The 27,173-nt window shown below is 41.6% G+C and overlaps 1 pseudogene; it reads right to left on the reverse strand.

Annotated features, from left to right (window-relative positions):
- Positions 1-2,546: 2,546 nt before the first annotated feature.
- Positions 2,547-23,261, reverse strand: LOC101538646 (zinc finger protein 512-like; annotated as a pseudogene).
- Between the last annotated feature and the right edge of the window lie 3,912 nt (positions 23,262-27,173).

Below are 27,173 nucleotides of genomic sequence, written 5' to 3' on the forward strand. Positions count from 1 at the left end.
ATCTCACCATTCTACAAGGAAGTGATCATTGATGTAAAGAGAGGGGTTCGGCAGTGTGATACCATTTCACTGAAACTCTTCACTGCCACCCTCGAGAACATCATGTGATGACTGGAATGGGAAGGAATGGGAGTGAAGATAGATGGTCGGCAATTACACCACCTCTGCTTCGCTGATAACATCGTTCTCATAACACGAAACATTAGCCAAGCGGCACAAATGCTGGCTGACTTCAACCACGAGTGTGGAAAGGTCGGATTGCAGCTGAATCCCAACAAGACTATGTTCATGAAAAATGTACTGGTCCCTGAAGCTCCATTTGCTCTCAATGGAACGAACATCTCCGAATGCAGCAGCTATGTGTACCTGGGTCGAGAAATCAACATGAGGAACGACTCAGTGCCAGAACTTCGCAGGAGGAAGAGAGCAGCGTGGAATGCCTTCAAGAGCATCAAAGAAGTGGTTAAGAGAACGAAGAACCTCCGACTCTGGGCACATCTTTTCGATTCCACTGTTCAAGAATCAGGGACACTGTCTCGTTTGCCAAGGCATCAAAAATCAGATGGGTTGGTCATGTAATGCGATTCAGAGACGACTGCTGGACTAGAGCTGTTACCGACTGGATTCCACGGGACGTCAGAAGACCTCGTGGCCGCCCACCAACTAGATGGTCAGATTTCTTCGTCAAATCCCTGAATGAACGATTTGAGGCTCTTTTTTTTTTTCTAAATGAGTCATTTATTCAGTTATCATAGCCAAATGTTTCCCAGTCTTGCCAAAATTGACATTTCTCCTCCCTGACAACCCTTATCTATGGAAAGGGCTTTTCGGCTGCAACTTGAATAGGCAATGAAAATAGAAAGGAGGAAACACTTGCTTCACTTGTTTCCACACCATCAATTCTGGTAGTATGTGAATCAGACTTAAATGTTGCTGTGTCTCAAGGCAGTCTTCACCAAAGCCCACATTTTAAAGCTATACAGAGGAGCACCGAGAATGGACCTCAAACAGTCTTGCAGAATTGGAAATGCTGGTAGTTGTTCGTATCAGGGTTAAGGGATTCTTGCTCTTTATGTGTCATATACCACCAAAATTGGCAAGAAGGGGTAAGAGTGGTGTTTATGGGAAAGGGGAAGAGATTCCAGAAACACGACAGAGTGGCTCTACCAGAGGCTCCAGCAGAAGCTTGCCTCAGAGACAAAGAGCCCACTAGACATTACCAGGTGGGCTTGAGGTACAGAAAAAGCATTTTTTTTCCTGTCCAACTCCAAATAAATATCACATAAAAGCCACTCACCAAAAGTCCAAATAAATATCACAAATAAATAGCACAGTGGTAGGGTGTTCGCCTTTCACGCGGCCAACCCGAGTTTGATTCCTCTGCCCCTCTCGGAGAGCCCGGCATGCTACCGAGAGTATCAGCCCTCGCGGCAGAGCCTGACAAGCTACCCATGCGTACTGGATATGCCAAAAACAGTAACAATAAGTCTTTCAATGAGAGACGTTACTGGTGCCCGCTCAAACAAATCGATGAGCAATGGGATGACAGTTAAGAGGACAGAATTCCACATATCAGAGGAGGGAGGACAATGGTCTCAGAAAACTCAGACAAGAGGTTAGCTAAAGGGAGGGGTGGGGACTGCAGGGGCTATGCTAAACAAGGCCCAGAGGAAAAGGAATGCACACCTCGGCCAACCTTCATGTCATCATTAGAATACTGGGATACAGTGTCATCACATCAGGGACAAAGGATTTCTCAATTCTGAAAACTGAGCAAACAAACAGCAGCTACGGGGGAGGGGGGGGGCAGAGACCATAGCCACAATGATGCTCTGGCCCAGGAAAGCCCAGGCGGAATTTACTGCTTTTTCTACTTTCTTTCTTTCATCACTTTAATGTTGGGGACACGTTATTCCTAAGCCCTGGGTTGAGTCAGTCTGGGCTACTTGGGGCCAACAAAGCATCTCCCAGGAAAATCAATGAAGGGCACCTCTCGCTTTTTCATCCAAACTTCATTATCTTACTTTCCATCCTAAAGCCAAAGGGAGAAAGAACATCAGAGTCCCCAAAATTTACTTCCCACGGATTCCAAGTAACCTCATCACTAGTGATGATTCTAATTTGCAGGCTTCTCATGTCGCAAACACAAAATGAAAAGTCCATGTAGTTTTTTAAAAAATTTCATTTGGAGTTCACTTATCAGCTAGATGACAGAGTGGCTGCTAAACGCAATCTACACCCCATAAGGAAAGGACACAACCCAACAGCTTTCTCAGGCTTGAACAGGACAAAAGGGCCTACAGTTGGCCTGTAAGACGGGAGGAGTTTTCTGGGCAAGACGGAAAACACAAGGAACAGCAGGAGGACCATGCAAAAGGGGTGGGGGGAGTGAACACCAGGGAGGGATAACTGTGATGTATACACCAGAGGAAGGGGTAGGGCAGCCAGGGCCCACCGACAGCTGCCAAGGGACATTTCTGGACTCAGCCTGTGCCTTGGTCCTCCCGGCAGCCCCCCCTCCCCAGGGAGTGTGTTGCCAGCATCTGCTACTTCCTCCCTCATCTGTGATTAGTCTTTGAGGCCTTCACTTTCTGCACTGGGGCCGGCACGGCCTTGGGCTCTGGCTCCGGGGAGGCAGCGGCCTCGGGCGGTGCCTTGTCACTCCTCCTCTTCTCCTTCTCTGTCCCGGGCTCTGGCTCTGTGGAGGCGTCAGTGGGCACGGGCAGTCCCTCCTCACTCCTCTCCTCCTCTCCGGGCACACTCAGCTCCAACTCGGGCAGTTCCTGGCTCAGCTGCCGCCGTCTCAGCGACCGCCGGCCCTGATGCTGCTGGTGCCTCCTCTCTTCCTCCTCCCGCTGCTGCTTTATCTTCATCAGCTTTTCAAAGCTTTTGGTGGTTGTTGGGTTTACTACGAACCAGTCTTCGGCATGGGCAGAGTTGATGTGGTATTTCACCCTGCTCTCTGAAACAAACTCTTTCTCACATAGAAGACATCTGTATTTTCCGGCCACAAAGTTTCCCAATGTACAAGAGCCCAGGTGAGCTTTAAGGCCAGATATACTACTGTAGACAGCCTCACAACCCTGGTTGGGACACTGAATGTGATGGTACTTCTTGATCTCTAACTTCCACTTGTGAAGCACTTCTTCACTGAAGGTGGGTAGTCCAGGACATGCGTATTTCAACTTCCGATCATCCGGTACGAGATCGCGAAGCAGCTTCCTCTTAGGCCACTCCTTGGCCAGCTCAGCAGAGGCCAGCTCTTGCAGGTGAAACTGGTATCTTGGCAGAACGCCTCCGAACTCGGCCCCCACTCGGTGACTGCAGGCTCATGTCTGTTAAAGCCCTCTGGCTGCCCTGAATCTAGAAAGAAGATAGGCCCGTGCTCTGACCTCAAGTGATACGCAAGTCCAGCCTTTAATGGATACACCTTGCCACAATGGTGATGACACATCAGAGTCAGCTTCTCCAGCTCAGCAGCCTCTTTTCCACATTTTTTTGACATGGTACAGATAGCCCATGATGCAACTCTCACGTGTCCACGGGAGTTTCCCCAGTCTCTTGAGAACGGTGCGCAGCCTCTCCCTCTCACTTGGTTCATTGAATGCATCCCCTCCAGCCTTCAAAATAGGCAAACTATTATGGTTTGCCATGACGTGGTACTTCATCCCTGCCAGTGAGTGAAGTTGTTTTTCACAGTGATGGCAAGTAAACATTTCCTGTTTGCAGTTTTCCATATGTTTCTTCAGGCCCTCTATGGTCTTCCTCCCTACCGTCTGGCAGGTAGGACAGGAGACACTGCCTTTCTCCATGATCTCTAAGTACCACTGCTCTTCCACACTGCCTGTGGCGTAAACTGGTGGTTCTTTCCGAATACGACGAGTCTGGGATTTGGGATTAGACTGAGTTGTAGGCCGTTGCTTCCTCCCATAAAGCTTATGCTTCTTCTGAGGAAATTCTAGATAGTCTTCATCTTCTTCCTACTTGGCTTTTCTTTTTCCTTTGGGTGATATACCACCTGACCCATCCATGCGGTCTGCACCAGCAGACTTGAGTTTCCTCATCTTCAACCAGCAGATTTTTGTAAAGATGCAGGGAAGTCAACCACTTGTTCACAGGAAGAGGTGGACGAGGAGCCACTCAAGGAGTCATCGTGAGGGACGGTATACTGGGAACTGTTATCCTTTATAGGGCACTGACTTGGCGGGTACAGCCTCGCGCCAAGCGGACATCACTCCCACTCCACGCCGACCCGCGAGGCTGGCCACAGGTTCCGGCCCAACCACGCCCTTGAGGCTCTTCCTGTTCTTGGAGCAAGCAGATATCATTGGGCTGCACTAGCTCTCGACAGGGACAAATGGAGATGTTACTGGCACCCGCTCGAGCAAATCGAAGATCAATGGGATGACAAGTGATACAAGTGATGTATATGTATATATATATATATATGTATATATATATAAACATACCCACAAATGAACTTCTGGAGAAGGAACTTAACAGAACTAGAAAAATTGTAATATGAACCTCCCCTTCATCATGAAGACTGAATTTTCCACTCTCTGAAAAGGGGGTGGTGGATGAGGGTTCTCTACTCTCTGTTCATACAATGAGAAGGGATGGGGAAAGGGAACCAAATCCTTAATTTAAAATTGAGCAGTAAGTTTGAGTTCCTAACAAAAATGATCTGTTTATTGATAGAAAGCTTTCTTTCCTCTTAGTAAAATTGTCTTTTATTTCTACAGATGTCCAGACATGCGATAACCTTCGGAGACTTTATAAATCAATGTAATGGTTTGTTTCACTGACAAGTGTTCTTTCCCTCAAAGCTGAGTTCCTAATACATGAGGAGCTTTTCGCATCTGGCTTTCTCAAGAGCACCCTTTCCTGTGCTGAATTTCTCTGGAGAGGGTTGTTCGAATTTCCTGATGGACACAGAATACTCCCTCCAGCAGCAGTGAAATCAATTGTTCTTCCCTGTCCTGGCTTTCTGTGCTTTTAGTTTCATTAGTCTCCATTTCAGGGCTTACAGTTCTTCCTTGCCTTGTTTTCCCATCCATCATCATGGAACAACACCTTCTTTTTCCAACTATCTCCAATCCCTGGTTCCTACTCTTCCTATCAGCTGTCTGCGAATAGTCTGTTAAATGGCCCAATCTTAAAAACCCTTCTGATGGAGACAAATTAGAAATAAACTTGTAGGAAAACATCTCCCAGTATATTGGAGTCTTTTAGTTTTCTTTAATTTTTCTCAGCTCTGACACTTGCATATAGAATGGAGATGGTTTCAGTGACAGATGGGCAAGGATAATCTTCCATTCTGTCATAAAGTTAGCCCTCAGAGAAGATTGTAAAAGACCTTGTGAAAAATCAGTAGCTTTGTATTTTCTAACTCTTAAGTGTTTAAAAAACAAACAAACAAAAACCTTCTTTCTGATTTCCAGATAGAGAATGTTCCTGTTTAAGCTAACCAAATTCCACAATGCCAAGGTGAGACTGCTCTCTTCATTACATTTTGCTTATGCTTCTGTGAGTGCCTTGCACATTTTAATTAATGATGATTTGACTGTGTATGTGTCCTGTCATAAATAAAAAAACAGGGCTATTAGCAGTTATCCAATAAACATAACAAACTTACCATAGTATTTCTTGCCATTTTTGCAGAGAATAAATACTAAATAAATAATAAATAAATACTAAAAATATTAAATTTTGGAATTAACTGTTTTAGTTGATGAATAGGGCCTTGTTTTTTCCTTGAGAAAAAGGAGAAACCTTGGGCCAGAGCAGTAGTACAGTGGGTAGAGTGGTCTTGCACATGGTCAACCCAGATGTGATCTTCAACATTTTTTTAAATTAATTTATTTTTTAATTAGTGAATCACCGTGAGGGTACAGTTACAGATTTATACATTTTCGTGCTCGTGTTTCCCTCATACAATGTTTGAGAACCCATCCCTTCACCAGTGCCCATTCTCCACCACCAGTAAACCCAGCATCCCTCCCACCCTCCCCAATCCCATCTCCCCCCACCCCACCCTGCCACTGTGGCAGGGTATTCCCTTTTGTTCTCTCTCTCCAATTGGGTGTTCAACTTTTTTTTTTTTACTTTTATTGAATCACTGTGAGATAGTTACAAGCTTTCATGTTTGGGTTACAGTCACACAATGATCAAACACCCATCCCTCCACCAGTGCACATTCTCCACCACCAGTATCTCCGGTATACCCCCCTTTCCCACCCTCCCCCTGCCTCCATGGCAGACAATATTCCCTATACTCTTTCTCTCTACATTTGGGCATTATAGCTTGCAACACAAACACTGAGAGGTCATCATGTTTGGTCCCTTGAACACTGCCAAGAGTGACCCAAATTCAACCCCTGGCACCTTATATGGTACCCTGAGCTGCCAGGTATGATTCCTGAATGCAGAGCTAGGATTAAGACCTGAGCACCGCAAGGTGTGACACTCCCCCATCCCCCCACAAAAAAAGTATGTGTATTCATACTTAAACTATCTGTAGATATAAAATGCTGTTGAAACTGGGGTCATGACATGCTAAATGTTATTAGAAAAATGAATTTTACTCTGATAGAGCAATGTACTGCCTTTTCCTTATGCCATTGCACATTCTGGTTTCTCCATATTCAAATGTTAGGAATATGGGCACTGGTTTATATGTGCATGGGGAAAAATTCATGTTCTTACCAGTGAGGCATCATTGAGACAAAGGAGTGATTTGAGTAATGAAGAGGCCTCAATCAAAGGAATGGAATAATAATGCCTTAATAATCAGCAAAGTTATCTTGAGATAATGAATGCTCTAGAAAGCAGCAGGACTAGGGGAAGAAGAGTAATGGAAAGTAATGAAAATGTGCCTAACTAGATTTTCTTTTAATGGAGCTAAGAAATAATCTGAATCAGTTACATTAGAATATAGTGCAAAAGATACTGATTTAGATGTAAAATCTCTGGAAGCATCTTTTAATTGATAATTTTTTCAAAATCCTATGTTACTAAAGCTGTTTTGTTACCCTTTTCTCCCTTCCCTTCCCTCTGTTGATGGGGTTGTGATAGCTGGCATTCACACACACAGCTGGTTGTAATGCTCTTGCAAATCTACCTGCAGTACAGCCAGAAATCAATCACAGAGCCAGGATCACAGACCACAGAGCTGCCAGGACCATAATTGGCCATGCAAGTGGCACTGGGGATTGATCTCATACATGCAAGGCAAGTGCCACAGCGTCAGAGGCATTTCCCAAACCCCTCTAGATGATTTTTAATTTCTGTATTGTGTGTGTTGGAGGTGGGGATGTGTTTGGGCCACAGTCAGTGGTGTTCAGGGCTTATTCCCAGTTCTCAATAGTGTCTCTAAAACTATTTGGGGACCATATAAAGTACCCAGGATTCCCCGAAAGGCATGTAAGTTAACCTTGTATACCTTTCCTGACCCATAATCATTTCTTTAAAAAAAATTGTGTAAGTTTTGGGCATTTGTTTTTATTCTTTCCAACTTATTTTTTTGGACCTTCAAATAGTTCCTCCAAAGTCAGAAGTGGCAAAGCTATAGCTAGTAAGGGAGTAACCACTGAGACAAGGAGTGTTATGAAGTAGTGGATGTCACGAAAGAGAGTCACAACCTTCACTCCTGTCAAGGCTTTCAAATTGTGAGCTAAAATCTCATGTTGAGGCAATCCACATGCTTGCATGGGCCACATTTTGCAGGAATATATTCTCTATGAAGTAGGTAATAAGACATTTAAGACTCAAGAAGGTTAATTTGTCCAAGTCACTCAGCCTATAAGCAGAAATACCTGGATGTTAAAACTTAAACACAAAAGTACTCATGCTTTCAAACACTGTGCAGGGCATTCCATGGGGGGTCCTATCTGTGGGTCCTATCTGTGGGTCTCTTTGTATCATTAATATTTGGTCCATGAGCCTTTTCTGTGAATAGTCCCAATGGCAGTCAGGAACATGCTCTCCATGATTCACTCAGCAACTTGCTCAAAGTTTTCACTGCTGGCATCTTCCCAGTTTGTTTAAGTTGTTTCCTTTTATTTATTTTCCTTAATGGAAACTAGAAGCCAGCATTGTTAAATGCATTCAGATAGAACTACTCAGAGAAACATTTTCATGAAAACCTTACTTCTTAAAATTGTTCTTAGAATTGTTCTTTCCTTTTTTTTTTTTTTTTTTTTTTTTTGCTTTTTGGGTCACACCTGGCGATGCACAGGGGTTACTCCTGGCTCTGCACTCAGGAATCACCCCTGGCGATGCTCAGGGGACCATATGGAATGCTGGGAATCGAACCCGGGTCAGCCGCGTGCAAGGCAAACGCCCTACCCGCTGTGCTATTCCTCCAGCCCCGAATTGTTCTTTCCTTTAAAGATTAGGAGACAAGGGGCTGGAGCAATAGCACAGGGTTTGGGCCTTTGCCTTGCATGCAGCTGACCAAGGTTCAATTCCCAGCATGCCATATGGTCCCCTGAGCACTGCCAGGAGTAATTCCTGAGTGTAGAGCCAGGAGTAACCCCTGAGCATCACCAACTGTGACCCAAAAAGCCAAAAAAAAAAATGCAATGAAGAACCACTAAATAAATCAAGGTAAGTATTTCACATAGTTGAGGAGTACAGGCATCCAGATCCAAGAAACCCAGTGAAAACAAATACAAAAACTCTAAGACATAATATGATCGACTGACAAAAACCGAAGACAGAGACAAAAAGTTGAAATTAGCAAGATCAAAAAGGCACTTACATGCAAAGGAAAGTCTGTAAGAGTCACAGGACATCTATCAAATGAGATTTTACAAGCCAGAGGAGAATGGAGGATTAAAAAATAATTCCAAATGAAATGAACACATTCATATTGAATAAGCAATACTGAGCTTCCTGTATAAGCAAGAGCTTATGGAATTTGTAATCTTGAAACCAGTTTTGTTAAAAGTGTTCAAGAATCTTTTTTTGAAAAAACTTCTTAGCACTTTGCAACTGAGTATAGCTTTCATTCATGGTGCTTATGGTTGTCCCCTACCAGATTAAGGAAGGTCTATTTATTCTAAGCTTGCTAAAGGATTTTATCATTTTCAATAATGAATGTTTCATTTATATTGTGTGTTCTGTCTATTCAGGTGATTTTTAAAATATCTATGCAGATTTTGTATTACAGTTTTTAGTTATTAATGAAGATACTTAAGTACTATGTCTATATAATATTTTCTACCAATATTCCATTTTAAGCATTCTCAATGCTGGCCTATTGGGGGCTCTTCCAGGGACATGGAAATGAGGCCCAATTTTGCTACTGTTTTTGGCATACCTAACTCTGGACTAGAGCTGTTACCATGGGACGTGGTAACTGGACTGGCTCCCACAGGACACCAAAAGAATGCCTGGCTGCCCACCTACGAGACGGTCAGACTTCTACGTCAAGACCCTGAACAAATGGTTTGATGCTCTTCATGTTCCTGGAGCAAGCAGATGCCATTGGGCCACACTATCACATGACAGGGACGAATGGAGGTGTTACTGGCACCTGCTCGAGCAAATCGATGAGCATTGGGATGACAAGTGATACAAGTGACTCCATTTTGCTTTTTTTTTAGTGGGGGGGTCACACCCAGCAATTCACAGGGGTCATTCCTGGCTTTGCACTCAGGAATTACCCATGGCGGTGCTCAGGGGACCATATGGGAGTCTGCGAATCGAATGTGCTCAGCCACATGCAAGGCAAATGCCTACCTGCTGTGCTATCATGCCAGCCCCCAAGTGATTCCATTTTAAGAATAAAACACACTTGTATACTTTTACAGGCCTATTCAGATGTTTCCTTAAAATTTTCCTAATTCGGCAGAATCTCCTGCCCCTGCGCCAGGCTGTCTTCAACGGGGCACCTCAGAGGGGGGTGGGATGAGTTTCTCTCCCCACCCCAAACAGAACCCCGAGGCAGCCGAAAACCTCCAGAACCCAGCCACAGCCATGCTCAAGGTCACTTTCCATATGCTTAGATGAGCCTCACCCATGAAGGAACCAACAGAGGAACCCAGGTATGTGGGATCCGTGGCTGAGATCTACAAGCCTGCTTGGATAGGGACTGGGCCTCCTCCACCCAGGCCCCCCATTTTCCAGTAGCTTGGCAGTCACACCCACACCCATTGGCCATGTAATCTCATCAACAGCCATGATCCAGAGACTATAAAATAAAGCTCCCGACCTCTTATCCTCTAGCCCACTGATGTACCTAAAGTAGCACACCTGTGTTTGGTTTTAGCATACTTGCTTGCTACATACGGGCTTGTACATACTGGCTTAAATGGCCCCAGAATGAAATACATCAACCTTCCCATACTTCCTTCTTATTGTGGTGGGAAGATGATTGCTGGTTGGGTAGGTGTTTAAATATTATCTGTAATGAACTACTGTGAATTACCATAAGAAAATAAAATATATTAAAAATCATAAAATAAAAAAATTCTTAATTCTTCTCCTCTTAATAAATTTTATATTAAAGAAGTCAAAATGATAGTGCAATGGGTAGGACGTTTGCCTTGCAAGTGCCTGAACTAGGTTCAATTCCTGGCATCCCTATATTGTCCCCCAAGCACTTCCGGTAGTAATTCCTGAGTGCAGAGCCAGGAGTAACCCTAGGTGTGACACAAAAACAAACAAACAAGATAATAAATTTTTTATTTGTAGCAAGTATCTACTTATTGAAAAAAATAAATGTATAAGCATAGAATTACTCATGCTATTTTAAAAAATTTCTTTTGAAAATAATTTTATCAATTTATCATTGATTTACAATTTTGTGGGATTTTGGTTTAGCTTTATTCATCTGTATACGTGTGGGGATAAATACCACTTCCACAATAAAACATTTTCTCACAATAAAAAATTTTTAAAGTTCTCTCTCATATGTGGGATAAAGCAAAACATAGTAAGTTACTGCAAATGGAGACTTTGTCTATAGAATTGAGCTTATATGGTGGGGGAGAGGGACTGACAGGGAGGGCATGGGTGGAGAGAGGCAGGAGGTGATGGGTTTATTGGAATGATGCATGAATGAGAAGTAACAGTATTATAAATCCTAGTATCTCAATAAAAATTATTTTTTAAAGGGTAAAAAAAAAAAGCAAAGTTAGAAAATTTTTGTTTGTTTTTGATGTTTGGGTCATACCTGGATCTCCAGATCATACCTGGATCTGCATCTGCTCAGGGGGTTACTCCTAGTTCTGCTCTCAAAGATCACTCCTGGTCATGTTCATATGGGTGGCCAGGGTCTAAACACTATGTTGGCCGTGTACAAGGCAAGTGCCCAACCTCTCGACTACTCTCCAGTCCACCCCCCAAAAAAAATTTTTTAAAGGGTTACTACAGTGACAACACCACCAGGTGTGGCCTCCTACAAAAAATAAAAAAATAAAATAATTATAGTATCAATTTCAGCCGGCGATATGGCTCAGCAGTAGAGTGCTTGCTTTGCATATGGGAAGTCCTGAGTTTGATCCTTGTTGCCACACATACAAAAGAATAATACCCAAGTCATAAGATCATATGAAAGTTTAATAAAATTCTGCAAGTCAGACATAGTAAGTGCTAAAAAAGTCTAAGATATTTTTCTTTTCTTTTTTTTTTTTTTGCTTTTTGGGTCACACCCAGCAATGCTCAGGGGTCACTCCTGGCTCTTCACTCAGGAATTACTCCTAGCAGTGCTCGGGGGATCATATGGGATGCTGAGAATCGAACCCGGGTCAGCGGTGTGCAAGGCAAATGCCCTACCCGCTGTGCTATCGCTCCAGCCCCCTAAGATATTTCTTTATTAAACAATTGAGGTTGGCTGATGAGTGCTAGATTAGCTGCCAGATTTGCCATAGCATTTAGCACTAACTGGGTCAATTTAAAGCAATAGAAATGTTTTCTCTCACATTTCTGGAGTCCAGAAGTGAAAAAAATCACACTAACTATCTTAGGGAGAATCCAACTCGCCTCTTCCAGGTTTAGTGGCTGTGGGCATCTTTGTTGGCAGTGGTTATTCCACTAGCTGCTTCTCCTCATGTCACCCTCTCTGCTCTGTGTCCTTTCCTCTCTGTCTCATAAAGGACACTTGTCATTAGATTTAAGGCCTATGTGAGTAATCCCAGATGATCTCATCCCAAAATCCTTAACTTAATTACATCTGTGAAGATCCTTCTCCAAATAAGGAAACAGTCAGAGGCTCCAGCCTTAGAAAAGGCAGACATCTTTGTAGAGGCCTTCCTCCAACCTACTCAGTGATGCCAGACTTGATCTTTCAACTTCACTCTTCCATTCTTGACCCAGTATCTTCAAATTGCTTCAAAATTCTAGTTTCTGAACTGAATAATTGTTTTATATTTTGAGTAAATATATGAATTTGGGGGGATACTGAAGAATTTGTGGCATACAAAAATTATTCTACAACCCTAGAAAAAGTTGACTAGGCTGAGTACATGCTTGGCTTGCAGAAAACCTAGATTATATCCTCAGAACTGTGTGGTTTCCTGTGCATTGCCAGAAGAAAGTCCCTTAAGCACAAAGCTAGAAGTAGTGTCTGAGCACTGCTAGGTGTGGCCCAAAGAGTAAAAGAATTAATTAAAATAAAATAAATTGAAATTGAAATGTAAAACTCAAATTTCAGGGTTTGTAACCGAAGTTTTATTGAAATACAGCCACACTAATTTATTTACAAATTGTCTATGGCTGGCTGCTTTTGTACTATAATTGGCAGTAGAACAGAGACCACAAAACTGAAGAACCTAAAATGTTTATTCACTGAACTTTTACTAAAAGAGCTTGCAGATTCCAGCTTTAGAATATAAGGGGCACAAAAATCAAACAGTAGAAGACGTGCTGGTCTGTACACACACTTACCTTTTTGTAATCACCCATATTTTTGACAGTGTTACACATATGAATTTTCCTGTTATAAAATTCTATCTCTTGAGGTTTAAAAAAAAAATTCTAGGACCAGTGGTTAATGATGCAATTTTTTTGAGTTATCTAGAATCCTAACAGTTTAATGTGTAACTTATTAAACCTTTGAGATAAAATTCTTAGAACTTAAGATAACCACACCAAAGAATTGTTCCCTGATAGGCTGGCCAGGCAGTTCAGAAATGGATTGTTTTTGGTTTTTTTCTCAGCCTTCATGATGCACCATTTAAGCAACCAATTCTTCAAACCAAAACCAATTTTTGTTTGTTGTTAGTTTTCTTTTCTTTTCATTGGCTAAGTTAATAGTAAGGCATTTGCTTCTAAATTGCTCCTTGGGGGAGAGAAAATGGCAGGAATTACCTTGCAATGATTGCCAACCAAAGAAAGTTGAGTCTGTGCCCTCTTTAATTAATAAGCTCTCTCGATAGTGGTTATTAAGATGGTGATTTTTCCAAGAAGGAGACAACCTCTCCCTGATGAATTAAAACTGAGATTAGAAATGCTGGTTGTAGTGTTCTCAGGCATTGGCATGGGGAGGAACTTCTACGTGAATCTGTTTAAAGGCACATTCTCTGATATTTCCTCAAGAGAGGTTGTGGAACTCAGTAAAGCTTTAAGAATCAAAACAGCCAGGGCCCTGGTTTAAATTCCTGGTTTTACCAAAGGGTCACTCCTGAGTACAAAGCCAGGAGTAGCCTCTGAACACTACTGATATTTCTCCCCTGAAAAACCAAAAAAGTTAGAATAAGGGGAATAAGGGTCCAAACATACATCCCACAAACAAGTCTTTATATTTATTATTCTTTACTTATTTCAAGAATTCCTAGCTTTTTATAGTCACGATCAATGTAATTTAGGGGCATCATTTTAAAAACATTTCCTGTTCTATCATTCTGTTTAGTTTTATCCCAGGGAGTAAATATAAATCAATCTCTAGTCTAATTCGAAATAAACTTTAAGAGGGTGTAGATAGTAGTAGTTGACAAACTCTGGGTACCAACTGAAACTAGCAGCTTCAGGGGAGAGTAGTTGGACTGGAGGTGGCTCGGTCCATTGGTTAAGGCACTTAGGTGGTGATCAAGTGAGGTCATTGTGTACTCCAAGACCACAAAAAGTCAGCAGAACTGTAAATGCATTAACTTAACTATAATAAGTTAAAAATAAAATTTTAAGAAAAGAAACAACCTAAAGAGAGAGGCTAGGTCTTTGAAAGGCAATGTGTGTGTGTGTGTGTGTGTGTGTGTGTGTGTGTGTGTGTATGACTTCATGGAAGGTAGTAATATATATGACTATATATAAACAAATGACTAGATATATTTAAATGGCTATATATATTAAAAAATTAGGGTAGGGGATTCCAAATCTGTAAAAAACTAAAGCTCGCCGAGGGGCATGTGCACTCGCGGCTCTCCAGGCAGCTCTGTCTCACCACCCGCGTTCGGTGCTCTGGAATCGCAGTGTGTGGACTGGATCAGGATGGCCGGTGGTCAAGGACAGGTGAAGGAAGAACAAGGACCAAGCTGGTTGCTGATTAGTTACCGTTTATTTAATCTTCCATCTTTCTCATCTCCCACACTCCCAGCTCCGACCTCTCTCTGTATCAACTCAGCCTCTCTCCTTCTCTAGTCTCTCCTCCTACTTGTCTCTCCCACCTTGCCCTCTAGACTACACCTAGCCAGGTAGCAAAATCAACATAAGAAAGCCCTTCCTGAGGGCAGGGCATTCCAAAGCCCTTCCTGACTCTTAAGGTTTTTTTTCCTTTCTTTAGTCCAAACACTTAACATCTTAATACTAGTTATTTTTGTATGGACATAGCAAGAGATACATTGAGGCTTGCAAGGCAGCTCTCATGGCAACATCTTGTCACAGGCTCAGACAACAGCACTCAGGCCAGATTAATCATTCCTCACCCTAGCAGGGTCCAAATCTAGTTATCACTGTTTGGATCATGAAAACATTTGTCCATGATCAAGCTCTTAACTTATAGTTAAGCATTAGGCACTTTGGCCAGGCCCATCTCGATGCCAGGGTAGCACACAACTCACCGCTTGCCCTGGGTCCATCTCGTTCCTCATTGGGACCCTGCTTTTGGGAGTGCTAGGAAGTAAGGGCAGCTGAGGCTTAGGTTGAGAGAACAGATGCCCAGGAGGAAAATATCATGTAGAGTCAAATGACATAAGGTTACAAAAGCATAGCATTTGCTAAGTCTTCCTGTGTCCATACAAAAAGTACATGGCTCTGAATAAACTATGCAAAGAACTAAAGGAGAAGAGAAAAGCAATGTTTACAAGTCAACAGAACACTAAGAAAGAAGCTACAAATAAACAAAGAGGAATGGGAGCACTGTAATGGGAGTAACCCAATAAACCTAAACTACCTGAGGCTATGTTATCCTACACAAATCTATGTAATTAAGATGGATAAAACTGAAGAACATTCTGCTAAATGAGATAAACCAGCCAGAGAAGGACAAAGTCCATATATCTCCACTAATTAGAGTTATCTAAAGTAGTCCAGCTCATAGCAGCAGGAGGTAGAATGGTGTTTGTGGAACCTGAAGCTGGGGACATAGGGAACTGGTCCTTAACATGAATTACATTCCAGCCTGACCACTTCAACAGTTTATAGGGCTGCTGTCAATAGAATGTGCTTACAATTAACACAAATGGGCCGGACATTTAAATATTTGAAATAAGGAAAATCCCCTTTAATATGTGGATATGCATGGTTTAAAATACATCTTTCATTTTTTCTTTCTTTCTTTCTTTCTTTCTTTCTTTCTTTCTTTCTTTCTTTCTTTCTTTCTTTCTTTCTTTCTTTCTTTCTTTCTTTCTTTCTTTCTTTTTTTATGGGCCCGTCTCAAAATTCTGTAGCTGAGCACTCAGGAACCACCAAGGATAAACCCAGTGTGGTTGGGTGGGGCATAAACTTTTAGGGAACATGCAAGGTATGTGCTCTATTACTTGAACCACATCATTGTACTGGCTCTCCTGCCCTCCCTCCTCCCATATATACATCCTTTATTTATTTATTTATTTATTTATTTATTTATTTATTTATTTGCTTTTTGGGTCACACCTGACAGTGCTCAGGAGACCATATGGGATGCTGGGAATCGAGCCCGAGTTGGCCGCATGCAAGGCAAATGCCCTACATGCTGTGCTATCATCGCTCCAGCCCCATATATATAAATTATTTTGTTAAATTATTTTTTTAATTGAATCACCATGAGATACACAGTTACAAAACTGTTGACTTTCAGTCATACAATGTCCCAACACCCATTGCTTCACCAGTGTGTACTTCCCACCACCAATGTCTCTAGTTACCCTCTTGCCCCCTTCCCTCACAAACACCCCCCTTGCCTGTTCCTATAGTAGGCACATCTTGAGAGTACAATTTAGGTTCTTCCTTCTATTTTTGGAGTTGGTAGTTCACAACTAACCCCAACCTACTTTTGTAATGCTATTTAATACGAGTACCCGGCACAAAACAATTATGCTTGAAAATGTAACTCCATGTTGCTCAGTGGCAAGAACTAAAGACCATTATCTCCTTTGGTCGAATAGTTCTGATTATGATTCTACTTTTGATCTGAAGGTTTTATAGACTCTGTTTCTTCTAATTTGTCCTCCACAAAACTAACTACCCTGGGGAGAGGTGGGGGCAGTGGTAGGTGATGGTTTTGTTTTTTTGGGAGAGAAATACTGGAGACTTTGAAGATAGTATTTCTGTGTGTTTAATTCTGCAGTTCTCTGAAGCACTTGCTGTCATGCCTTGTACCAGAACATATAAAAATATTGATTGAATGACTGACTAACGGAGCACCTACTCTAGGACTGAAAGTGACCTTTATACTGTCTCTTATTTTGTAATTATAATATTTGTTTCTTTCATTTCTGTGGCATACTTAACCTATGCATATGTAACAACACTTTTTAAAAGGCCAAGTTCAGGTCAGAAGCACAGGGCTATTAATTTCATTTTCATAACTTTTCTCTTTAAATTAAAAGTGGGCAATATGGAGAGGGAACCAGACTATGATTTAAACTCATAAAGTCTTAATTTATTTGTAATCAGTTAGGAAAATTTTATATATGCTAGATATATTCCAAAGATTTTAAGTATAATACATAAATGCAGGTAATATATAAACATACACTTAAACATATATTTATTTAGTTTATATTAACATAAATTTATGTAAACGTAATTATATACAAAATATAAAATTAATGTAATATATGCAATATTAAAATATTACAGGGACTGGTAGTACAGTGGGTAGTGCACTTGCTCTGTGTGTGGATGACACAGGATCTTTCCCTGGATCCATAGGTAGTTCTAGAGCCTTCTGGAGTGATCTCTGAGCCAGGAGTAAGGCCTGAGCACATCTGGATCTGATCCAGAAGCAACAACAAATATTACAAAGTCTTCTCACAAAGAACAGAAATTCTCTTCATTGGTATTGATTTGTTTCTCTAGTGCTTTCAATTTTCATGCATTTTGTTGAGTTATACCCCACACCCAATTCATATTTTGAAGTTCTCAGCTGCAATAATTCAGAATATGTATCTTCCTTAAAAAATGGAGTTTTTTGTTGAAATATTGAATATAATCAAAGTAAAGAGTAAGTAAAGTGAAATTTTTTAGCTACAAAGGCGAGGTGGGGGTTTGGGGGTGTGGGGGTTGTGGGGGAGGTTTACTGTGATTCTTGGTGGTGGAATATGTGCACTGGTGAAGGGATGGGTGTTTCAAGCATTGTATAACTGAGACTTAAACCTGAAAGCTTTGTGACTTTCCACATGGTGATTCAATAAAAAAAAAACACAGTTATTTGAAAAAAAAGAATCCCTTTCATCCCCCACATTCTAAGTTTTTGTATAACTTACTTAAAAAAATTTAATCACCACATTTCATCACCAATCCCACCACCAGTATTGAAATATTATATGCCCAAAACTCAACTATCAATAATGTTGTAAATCACAGTTCTTTAATTAAATTGTAAAAATTAAAAAAATTAATCACTATAAAAATGGGGTTTCCAAAGAGATAAAGTCAAAATGAGGTCATAAGTGTACATTCTAATCCAATTTATTTAATGTTCTTACAAGGAAAGGTGAGGACACAGATATCCATGGAGGAACGACCAGGTGATGATAGAAAGAGACATTCTACAGGTCAATGAGAGAAAAAGAGAGAGAGAAAGAGAGGGAGAGAGAGAGAAAGAGAGAGAGAGAGGCCTCAGAAGAAATTAGCTAGATAAACAGCTTTATCCTGGACTCTGGAACTTTGAGATATATATTTCTGTTTTTTGAGCCATCCAGACAGTGGCACTTTGCTTCAGTAACCTTATAGCAACTGTAGCACTGTCGTCCCGTTGTTCATCTATTTGCTCGAGCAAGCACCAGTAACGTCTCCATTGTGAGACTTGTTACTGTGTTTGGCATATCGAATACGCCACAGGTAGCTTGTCAAGCTAATCAACTGAAATGTCCTTTATATATGTGTGGACAACTACTCAGAATCATTAGCCCTTCTTTCCTCATATGGTTTATTTTGATATGCTAAGTGATGCCATTGCTATTCAATCTAATGACAGACTTTTTTTTTAATGAGAAAATCATCCAATGGGAACACACAGCTTTAATGCAGAAATATCTCCATCAGGTGATTCATATTTTCTCCAACTTAAAAAAATAGTATATTTTTATACACATTTATTTTTCAAATAAAATCCAACACCATATAGGTATCTAATGACATTTTAAAAATTGTGTTTAAATGTATAACTTAAAAATGAGGGGCCTGGTGAGGGCTGGCTGAGTGCACACTTTCCCTGAAGGAGGCCTGGATTTGATACCTGACCCACATGGTGTAGGAATTACCCCCAGAAGGACTGATCCAGGAGCTCCCACATGGCTAGGGAGTACCCCCAGGAGGACCAAGCCAGGAGTAAGTACCCCCTAAGAACTGTGGGTTATGGGTCCCTTCTCCCCAAAAGCCCCCAACTAAAATAAAATTAAAAGTAAGAATCTCATTTCAATATATATTTGCTCCCCAGAGATAACTATGGTAATATATTATCTGTATATTGATCTTAAATATCAATGTATATTCCTCATCATCCCGTTGATCATCGATTTTCTCGAGTGGTCTCAGTAACACCTCCATTCGTCCTGGCCCTGAGATTCTAGCAGCCTCTCTTTACTCGTCCTTCCCAATGGTGCCGAATTTGAGGCTCTTTTAGGGTCAGGGGAACGAGGCCCATCATTGTTACTGGTTTTGGTATACGAATATGCCACAAGGAGCTTAGAAATAGGGAAGGATTATATGTTAGAATATGTAGAAATTGCGTATGTTAGAATAAATGAGATATCTTTCTACATGAATTCAATTTCTTTTCCTTTCTTCCTGGACTTTTTATTCCTGCCCAGTTTTACAGAATCAAGTTGTGAGGGCTGGAGAGATAGTATAGGGATTAATTTGTTTGTCTTTCACACGGCTGACCCATTTTGCTCTCTAGCAACACATATGTTCCCAGTACAGAGTCAGGGATAAATCCTTAAAAATAAACTACAGAAAAGAATCAGGTTATAATCCTCCTGTTACTGTTATATTATTTCTGTCCCTAGTGCTAAGTGTCCTTTCTTTGGGGTCTGTCACAGCAACCTGTGTATAGCTATTTCCATCCCCCAACAGATCTGACAGCAATAAAAAGTGATAGCTCGAGAATTAAGTACCTTGGCTTGAATTCTAATGTATTAGTTTCCTATTGCTGCAGTAACAAATTTACTGGATTATTTATTTGGGGTGTAGCTACATCCTTGGGCTACACTAGCATGCGACAGGGACAAATGGAAATGCTATTGGTGCCCGCTCAGGCAAATTGATGAGCAACGGGACGACAAATGATACACGTAATTTATTTGGGGTGGGGGATTGGACCACACCAGCTATACTCAGAGCTTACTGCTGACTCTGCACTCCAGGATCACTCCTGTTGGGGCTCAGGGGACCAAACGGGGTACTAGGGTTCAAAGTCAGTTCAGCAGCATTCAAGGCAAATGCCCTACCTGCCATATTACCTCTCTGGTCCAAAATTTGTGTCATTTAAAACCACTAAGTTAGTGGAGGCTATAGAAATAGTACATGGGTTGAAGGTACTTGCCTTGCATGTGATTGAGCTGGGTTTAGTCCTTAGCGATGGCCCTCTCTCGCACTTCCAGGAGTGATCCCTGAGCACTGTGGTACCAAATCCGTGTCCCCAATAGAAAAACAACTGTCCAGCCCTCTTGTCCCCACTGCCCCCCCTTTACACACACACACACACACACACACACACACACACACACACAAATTTACAGTATCTCCAGAGGCTATAAAGTTCTATTATAAAGAAAAGTGTTGTCAGGACTGATGCCTTCTGGACTCTCCAGGGGAAGAATTCGTTTGTTTTTAACTTTTTAGCTTCTAGGGTTCTCCTATGTACCTTGGTTTTTGGGCTCTTCCTCAGTGTTTCTTCACATTTCTGTCTCTCTTCTTCCCTCCCCCTCTCTCTCCTTCCTTTCCTCTTAGTCTCCCTCCCCCAACAATATAAATCTTATTACAGTCATTTCCTTTGACCCTATTCCCTTTTATAAGAACTATATCCTGACATAAGACCTAGACAGATAACACAGGATCATCTTCCCTTCTCAAGATTCATAACAATCACAAGATTCATAACATCTGTGAAGCCCCTTTCTTCATGTGAATAGGAACAGTGTGTTTGGCCTCTGGATGATTTCCATGTGGAATAATATTCACAAATATTAGGGATTAGAATTTGTGGATATTAGCAAATCCTAATATTTGCTTAGGGGAACAAAAAGTAATAAAAATAGCATTATTATATCTACATCACTAAAATGCCATCTTGTTAGCCAAATATGTTCTGGTCTCAATAGCTATTAAAAATGTGGCAAGAGTGATAGTACAGCACGTAGAGTGCTTGCCTTACACGCAGCTGCCTGGAGTTAGATCCTCATCACATATGTTCCCCACGCCCACCAGGAGTGATCCCTGAGCACAGAGCCAGGATTAAGCCCTAAGCACTTCGGGGTGTGGCTCAACTCAAGAAACAACAACAAGAGTAGAGTGATTATCTGTGTGGAAGGCTGTAATGAGAATTCAGTGAATTTATTTGTGAGAATGATGTCTGGAACATAATGTTGCATTCAGTAACATTAGATATTAAATTTAGTTATCTGTTTACTTTCTTTGCCCAACACTAGACTTCTAGTTTCTAGAGGTTAAAAAAAGGTATTCTTAGGGCTTAGTAGGGTCTAGGACATATTATATACTCAATAAATTTTTGTTAAACTCAATTACTGCATCTAAGAGTCTATGATTTGGCCTGTAAAAAAATGATAAAGAATTTGAAGTGTTATTCAAAAAATCATTATTAGTGACAAGCCAGATAAAATATCCATAGATAATCACAACAGTTATAAATGAGAACTAAAAATTATGCATAAAAACAGACTAGAAGGAAATATGACCAATATTAACAGTTGGTGGTCTGGGAATGGTGTAATAATGAGTGAAATTTTTTTTCTTCCTCTTCTTGTAGACTTTCTCTATTGAGCATATTTATTTTTAGGTTGTGAAAATGATTTACATCTGATTTATACACACACATGCACACATCTAAAACTCTCTAGCTCAGTAAACATTAACAGTGGCTTTAGATACTGAATCAGAAGTCTGAGTGACTATCTGGGTTCCAATTGTAGTCTGTCATTTATAATCGCTGGATGCACTGAGGTAAGCAGCTGTTGCAGATGTTTTTGTTGTTGCAGTGGTTGTTGTGTTTCTGCTTCACTGTCCTCACCAGACAGCTAAGAAGAGTGATTTTCCAACCAGAGAGCTACAATAGGGCCCCAGAGGTAAAGCCCTGGGAGGAAATACAGCCCAGCCTGAGCACCAAGCACAGAAATTCTGAATAAATGTTAGCTCTCCGATGTAGATTCAAACCCATATGTGGAGTTCTCAGGAAACAACCATTCAGATGAGAAAAGCAGAGAAAACTGACACAAACCCAGCTTGTTAGATCTCTAGAATCTTCAAAGTATTTAGGCCCCTCTCAGATACAGTGGGTGCCAAATCTGATCTTAGAAAAGATTTTCCAAACGTTGCTTTTTTGCCAACAGAACTCCCTTCCAATCGATTTTAGGCCATTCCCGCAGATAGAAAACAAAATCAAAATGGTCACTCTACTCAAATGGGGGTCAGGCCTGGTACTGGAGCTTCCTGTTACCCTCACAGAGCTGAGGCTTCCCTCGGACTAATTGGGAAACACTCTGAGCACAAACCTAACTGGTTCACAAACAGTAACTTGTCCAGTTTCTCTCAAGGGGGGGCACCAAGGGCCCTCTATTGTAGTTAAAGGGGGCAGCAGGGGGCAAAGGACACAGTAGGAACAGCTGTTCCCAGGCTCCTGAACTACTTGGCACAGCTTTTGTGCTTGGCCCAGGCCTGTTCCTTAGGAGCTGGAGCCTTCGTTCATCTGGGAGCTACAGAAAGGCATTGTCCTGCAACACTGGCACGCCTCTTTCTTGACTGGCCCTTTGTTTACCCGTTTATCAGCAGGTGGTGGCTGAAACATGCCCCTTTGATTTTGTTGCACACAGGACCAGAGGCCTAAGGCCTGAACTGAATCAACATCCTATCATTTCCCACTGGCAGAGTTCCTGGTAATTTGAGTCAGGCAAGGTTTAAGGAGGATTAGGTTTAGATTTTTTTTTTTTTTTAAAAAAAGGGGGTTGAGTACTGTCTACTGTCCCCCAGCCCCCACCTCCACCCCCGCCATGGTCGCTCTTAAGTGCCTTGGGGATTTATGAGAGGAGAGTGGGCTGACAGCCTGCGCTCAGTAGATCCAGAAATAAAAAGTGGTGAGCATGGTGTTCTTTTCTGGAAGATCAGAGTCTGCGCTGCTTCTGAGCGTGTTTTCTCCCCAGAGAGTCTCAGACTCTTGGAAAAGAGGCGGGGACCATTTCTCTAGGAAAATGCACATGCACACATACAGGCACACTCACACTCTTTGCCTTTGTTCCGGAAACACCCAGACTGCAGGCTTTTAAGAGCCTACACAATATGGGGCGGGACTCTTCCAAAAGAGTCTGAGGGCGCCCACCTGGCTGTCCTCCCCCGGGGCTGCTGCTTGGTGACCACTGGCCTTGCTGACTGGACCTTGCTGTCACCAGGCCAGGTTTCCTTGGCTGTCTGGCCTTGGACAGGCTCACTAGGGACTCTGGCATCTGTTCTTGTTTATTACACAAAGTCTTGCTCCACTCCCTGGCGACAGCTTGCAAACCAAAACTATTTCATTTCCTAGTTACAAACAAAGTCAGAGGGTAGAGGAGAGGGAACTCTCAAAGGCTCATGTTGTTGGGAAGCACAACTTCTGAGAGCCCCCACAAGACTGCCCTTGCAGTGTCCACCAACTCTGGCTTTGTTTCTGGAACAAGTGGGGTTTGTTATGACCTCCAAGAAAATTAATTTTTTTTTGTCCCTTCTCCTTGCCCTTAGTGTGACATTCCCTGCACAATTTGGGGGCTGCTGCAGGTAACAACTTTTGTTTTCCTCAAAAGAATGAACATGTCCAACTATGGTTAGACACCCGGGTGCTCACTGTGTGCCAGGGAGCCAATTACTCAACCTCTCTGAATCCCCATTATCTTCAGGGGCTGAAATACTATCTATGCATAGGACAATCATTGAGATGCCAGCTTGGGGCCAGTTGTTAGCAATTTTTTAGCTCCAAGGGAACTGGTGTACCATTCATATTATATGCAGTCATTTTTTTTTTTTTTTGGTGGTGGTAGTTTGATTTTGTCACACACAGGAGCAGTGCGACACCACTACCCAGTGGTGCTCAGGGCTTACTCCTGACTCTGTGCTCAAGGATTCCTGATAGTGCTGGAGTACCATATGCTATGTTGTGGAGTAACAAACCAGGGTCAACCACATGGAAGGCATGCACTTTACTCCCTGCTTTATCTCTCTAGTCCTACTGCAGATTGGGGCGGGGGGGGGGGTAGCTTGGCAATACTTGACTGTGCTCAGGGCTTACTCCTAGTTTAGTGCTCAGGGATCACTTCTGTAGGGCTCAGGGGGCCATATATGGGGAATAAACCTGGATCAGCCACATGTAAGGTAAGCACCCCATTCACTGTACTTCTTTGGCCCCTATATGCAGATTCTATGCCTCTGGCAAACAGTTTCTTCTCTAGGAGCATCTTCTTGCAGTACAAACATAGGCTTTCTCTAGTTTTGCCCAAGAAAATTCCACTGCTTAAACTAGGACCAGCAATACCCTAGATGGCAATAAGTTTAGGGCCTCTGCGAAGATTCTAATCCTAAATGTTATATATTCTTGTCAAGAAGGTAAAGGAACATGGTGTGTCCAAATTAGCCTACTATATAACAAATGTATTTAATTTTTTTTATTTGAGTCATCTGGTTCCCAACACTGTCAGTGCTAGGCTTTCATGTATACTGCATTCTAATTCCATACCCTCCATCAGATACCTGATTTCCTCCACCGTGGTCTCTGGATCCTGTGTTCAAGACTCTCACTGCCAAAGTAAACAGTCCTATAGACAGATTCTCAGATCCTGCTGCATTTGACTATTTGTAATTCTGTTACTGTGCTTTATCTCTCTGGTGTGTGGGATATAATAAAAAATTTTTGAAACATCCAGACTCTGCTCATTAGTAATGCAACTGACTTAAGGAAAGAAGACCATATAGATATCTATAAAAGTTAACTTTCATTTGAGCAAATCCATGCATTAGAAAATGTCCTACAGCAATGTAGCATTGTAGCACTGTCATCCTGTTGTTCATCGATTTGCTCGTCTCCATTGTGAGACTTGTTGCTGTATTTGGTATATCAAATACGCCACGGGCAGCTTGCCAGGCTCTGCCCTGTGGGTGGAATACTCTCGGTAGCTTGCTGGACTCTCCAAAAGGGATGGAGGAATCGAACCTGGGTCGGCCGCATGCAAGGTAAACACACTACCCGCTGTGCTATTGCTCCAGTCCTACAGCAATGTAGTTAGTTAAATCTTTTTAATAATCCAGGGATCTATACTATTATTTTCATTTTTATTTTATAAATGAGCCTGGCAAGAGCCTGGAAAGTTTTCTGTGGCAAACTCCTATTCAATATAGTACTGGAAGTCCTGGCCATAGCAGTTAGACAAGAAAAAGATATCAAGGGCATACAGATAGAAAAGGAAGAGATCAAGTTATCACTATTTGCAGATGATATAATACAATACTTGGAAAACCCTAAAGACTACAGAAAAGCTCCTAGAAACAATAAGTCGATATAGAAAAATGGCAGGCTACAAAATAAACACCCAAAAGTCCATGGCTTTCTTATATACAAATAATGAAAGAGAAGAAAGAGACATTAAAAAAACAATCCCATTCACAATAGTACCTCAGAAAATCAAGTACCTTGGAATCAGCTTAACCAAAAAGGTGAAGGACCTATACAAGGAAAATTACAAAATGCTACTTCAAGAAATAAAGGAGGACACTAGGAAATGGAAACACATCCCCTGCTCATGGATAGGGAGAATTAACATTATCAAAATGGCAATACTGCCCAAAGCACTATACAAATTCAATGCAGTCGCTATCAGGATACCCATGACATTTTTCAAAGAAATAGACAAAACACTCCTGAAATTCATATGGAACAATAAACCCTCACGAATAGCCAAAGCAATCCTTGGAAAAAAGAAGATGGGTGGCGTCCTTCCCCAGCTTCAAACTCTACTACAAAGCAGTAGTAATTAAAACAGCATGGTATTGGGAGAAAAACCTGCAGACCAATGAAACAGAGTTGAATATCCTGTTCACAGACCCCCAAATATATGGCCACTTAATCTTTGGAAAAGGAGCAAGAAATGCAAAGTGGAACAAGGAAAGCCTCTTCAACAAGTGGTGCTGGGAAAACTGGATAGCTACCTGCTAAAAAATGAATTTTGACCTCTGTCTAATGCCAGGCACAAAAGTCGGATCAAAGTGGACTAAAGACCTCAATATCAGACATGAATCTATAAAGTTCATAGAAGGAAACATAGGCAGAACTCTCCATAACATTGAAGCTAAAGCATCTTTAAGCATCCTTTAAACAGCATCCTAAGCATCCTAAAAGCATCTTTAAACAGCACTGACCATGCAAGTGGAAGCAAACATAAACAAATGGGACTACATCAAACTAAGAAGCTTCTGCACTTCAAAAGAAACAGTGACCAAAATACAGAAAGAGCCCACAGAATGGGAAAGAATATTTACCCAATACCCATCTGATAAGGGATTAATATCCAGGATATACAAGATACTTTTAGAATTGTATAAGAAAAAACCTCCAACCCCATCAAAAAATGGGGAGAAGAAATGAACAGAAGTTTCCTCAAAAAAGAAATACAAATGGCCAAAAGGCACATGAAAACATGCTCCACATTGCTAGTCATCAGGGAGATGCAAATCAAAACAAGGAGATATCATCTCACACCACAGAGACTGGCACACATTCAGAAAAACAAAAGCAACCACTGCTGGCGTGGATGTGGGGAAAAAGGGACGCTCCTTCACTGTTGGTGGGAATGCCGACTGGTCCAGCCTTTCTGGAAAACAATATGGACAGTCCTTCAAAAACTAGAAATTGAGCTTCCATATGACCTCGCAATACCACTTCTGGAAATATATCTCGAGGATTCAAAAGAGCACAGTAGAAATGACATCTGTACCTATATATTCATTGCAGCACTGTTCACCATAGCCAAAATATGAAAACAACCCAAGTGCCCTAAAACACATGACTGGTTAAAGAAATTTTGGTACACCTACACAATGGAATACTATGCAGTTGTTAGGAGAGATGAAGTCATGAAATTTGCTTATAAATGGACAAACATGGAGAGTATCATGCTAAGTGAAATGAGTCAGAAAGAGAGGAACAGACATAGAGGGACTGCACTCATTTGTGAGTGTAGGGTAGCATCACATAAGGCTTTCACCCAAGGACAGTAGATACAAGGGCCAGCAGGATTACCCCATAGCAGGAAGACTGCTTCATGAGCGGAGGAGAGAAGGCAGATGGAATAGAGAAGGGATCATGAAGAAAATGATGACTGGAGGAACCAGTTTGG

Source organism: Sorex araneus, chromosome 1 (genome assembly GCF_027595985.1).
Source record: "Sorex araneus isolate mSorAra2 chromosome 1, mSorAra2.pri, whole genome shotgun sequence".
NCBI lineage: Eukaryota > Metazoa > Chordata > Mammalia > Eulipotyphla > Soricidae > Sorex > Sorex araneus.